The sequence below is a fragment of the Ornithorhynchus anatinus genome, chromosome 8 (assembly GCF_004115215.2).
Source record: "Ornithorhynchus anatinus isolate Pmale09 chromosome 8, mOrnAna1.pri.v4, whole genome shotgun sequence".
In the NCBI taxonomy this organism is placed as follows: domain Eukaryota; kingdom Metazoa; phylum Chordata; class Mammalia; order Monotremata; family Ornithorhynchidae; genus Ornithorhynchus; species Ornithorhynchus anatinus.
Window position 1 is genome coordinate 13,159,334 of NC_041735.1, and position 3,410 is coordinate 13,162,743.

The following is a 3,410-nucleotide window of genomic DNA, read 5'->3' on the forward strand; positions in this document are numbered from 1 at the left end:
CAGTAAAAGTTGCCATTCTAAAAAGTCATGGAACAGATAGCGGTGGAGAATGAAATGGCTTTTTAAAAGAGAGCAAATAGTTATTGAAAGTCTATTAGAGACTCCTTTTATCTGCAGACCATGCAGAGAACCTATCAATTCTCCTGGACACACGTTGCCAGGTACCTCATGGATTCATAGAATCCTGAAGACAGACACCCACTAACACTGCTGGAAGGGGATCGTTTAGTCAGTTTCTCTCTTTATTACTGTCGTTTCAGAAGGGAGAGTTTCAGTAACTGCCACCAGTTTCATCTGGCAAAGCCATCTGGGTCAAGGGAGCTGACTCTGCCTACTGTATCTCATTTCCACTTCAGTCTGTAGCAGAAAACCCAACTATTGGACTGGCTTGGGAAGGGCTGATTTGGGGAACTATAAGCTCTAAACAGTTTAAACTGTGCTAGGATTGTTTTGTTTGTGTGTTTGTTTTTGAAGTATTTGTTCAGCACTTAGTATGTGCCATGCATCATTGACTGGGAGTATTATTCTGGTGTGGGCAGGGCCAGACTCCCTGTGGATCTAGGTCTAGTAGATTTCTGGGCTCCCACAACATGAATGTGATGGCCTCGCATCATGCAGCGTATGGCAAAATGTGATGATTCCACTGCACCATTCTTTGTACGATGTCATTGGATTGAGCCACTCTTCTTTCCTGGCTCTCTCCCTCCCCATTCTCTTTCTGTGGTACCTTGTGTCTCCGGCCTCTTGGCCTCACTGAGGTAGCCCGCCTACCAGTGTGGCTACTTCATCGTGTCACCCTTTCCCCGCTTCCCAGCCTGAGTTCCGTCGAATGTAAGACTCTTTTCATGAGGCAAAAGATATATTTTGGAGAAAATTTTTCTAGTGGCAAATTCCTCTTTTAATCTGAATCCATTTGTGGGTAAACCCTCTCCCCCAACACCCGGAGCAACAGTTCAGGGTTGAGAAAGAAGAGGGAAGGGTGATGCAACGGTACCGGTCGATGTGCCCTCAGCAACGGCTGCCTCCATCCTGCTCTGGTCGGTCTCTGCCTCCATTCCCATGACTGGAGCTGGGAAGGGGAGATGAGGCTTCAAGTAAAAACTGGGAGTGATGCTGTGGTGCGGTCATAATCACAGAAAGAGAGAACCAGAGCCAAGTACGGTCGTGGCTTGGGGCTGGCTCATCATGGGCAGGGAATTTGTCTGTTCATTGTTATATTGTATTTTCCCAAGCCCTTAGTTCAGTGCCCAGCAAGCGGTAAGCACTTAATAAATACGATTGAAGGAACGAATGAATGAATGAATTGGAAAGCATGATTATTCCAGCTGTGCTCAAAGGCAGCTTTCAACTGCACACTCTTCCAATCAATCGATCAACCAACCAGTAATTTTTATTGATCGCTTGCTGCATGCAGAACACTGGATTGAGTGCTTGGGATAGTATGAACAACAGAAACCTTTCCACTCTAGAAGATGTAAAGGCTCTGGTTTTCTTCTTGACACTTTTTTCCTTCCTATGAAATGGGAAGAGGAGTGAGAAGTAGGAAAATATCCAAGAACGTTTTAAAAATCTGACTGGGCAGCAAGTAGGGCAAGTGCAGTAAATCCAAAAGTAGGGCAAATGCAATAAATGCAGTCTTTCAGCCAAGGTGGGAGAGCTCAGAGAAAGGAATCAGAGTTCTGTTTCTGAGGAAGGACTAGATGGGAGCCTTCAGTTTACACTAGAGCTCTTGACTGAAACCCTGAACTGTTGCTGAACTGGGGGGGGGGGGGGGGGGGGTGGAGGGCGGGAGGGAATTTACCCACAAATGGATTCAGATCAGAAGAGGAATTTGCCACTAGAAAAATTTTCTCTCGAATATATCTCTTGCCTCATGAAAAGAGTCTTATGTTATATGGACTTAATGAATTCCTGTACTTTTCCCTGTTCCTGATCTCTGGGAGTTTACAATCTAGGGTAACATGCCAAGCATAGAGATCGAGTTTCTTTAATGATTTTTTAAAATGTATTAGTTTTTTCCCTGATATTTTAAGTTTTCTGTCCTCCATAACTTTTCTTCATTCCACATTTCTACAAGTCTGCCTGACAATTGGGGAGATACGCAATGGCAAATATTATATGGGAGGCTCTGCCACACAGGGTGATTTTAAATCTGAGATTTCAGGTGCTTTTTTAATGGTACTTGTTAAGCACTTACTATATGTCACACACTGTTCCAAGCACTGGGAAATCTACAAGTTAATCAGGGCAAATGCAGTCCGTGTCCCACATGGGACTTGCAATCTAAGTAGGAGGAAGAACAGGCATTGAATTCCCATTTTGCAGCTGAGGAAACTGAAACACAGAGAAGTGAAGTGTCTACTGAGCATCTTCTGTATGCAGAGCACTGTACTAAATACTTTTGAGAATAGAATTGGTAAACATGGTTAAAAGTGATTCCTGCATTCAAGGCACTTGCATTCTAGCAGGGGAGACAGACATTAAAATGAATTACAAATAGGGTGAAATAATTGAGTCAAAAGATATGTAGGTAAGTGCTTTGAGGTTATGAATACTTAGGAGTTTAATTGGGAAATATAAAGTAGAGGGATTAGAAATTAAACAGGGAAGGCCTCCTGGAGGAGATTTCACTTCAGACAGGCTCTGAAGGTGGGGAGATGAAGATAGGGAGAGCTATGGCCTGGTGGATATGAAGAGGGAGTGAGTTCCAGGAAGGAGAAGAGGGCCTGGGCAAGAGGTCAGCAGTGGGTAAGGTGAGAACAAAGTATATTGAGTCCTGTGTCTTTCCACTAGGTTACCCTGCTCTTCACTAGGGCATGCTGTTTTCACTTCTTGAGGAAGAGTAAAAGAGGGAAGAGTGACACAGGAAGAAAGAGACATACGCAGGGGAGAAAATCAGGGGGAGAGCCCCTTAAAGGCGGGAATCATGCTACTGAGTCTATCATACTCATCTATGTACTTAGTACAGTGCCCTGCACCAGGTAAGTGCTCAATAAATGCTATTGATTGATTGCGTGAAAGAAAGTTGTGAGGAAAGGGAAAGAGGTGAGTGAATGGGACAAAACCTAATTACAGAAAAGGTTTTAATGCCAATAAATCAGTTTTTAATTAATTAAATTAACCCAAAGTAGAGGTATTTTACTAGTTAGGATTCATTTCTGGAACAAGTGGGGTTACTTTGGCTGATAACTCTCTAAAGAAAGGGAGAGGGGAAATAGCTGAAAAATCCTCCAGGGGAAAGAGAACAAAGGTACTCGGGAACGTAGGATGTAGAGAAGACAAGAATCATTCTGAGTAACTGTGGGGAGAGAATGTCTCCTGGGGCAAAATTCAGTAAAATGATATTAAGGATAAATTTTTTATTGTCCGGTCCTGCAGACAGACTGGGAAAATGATGGTCTCAGCACAAA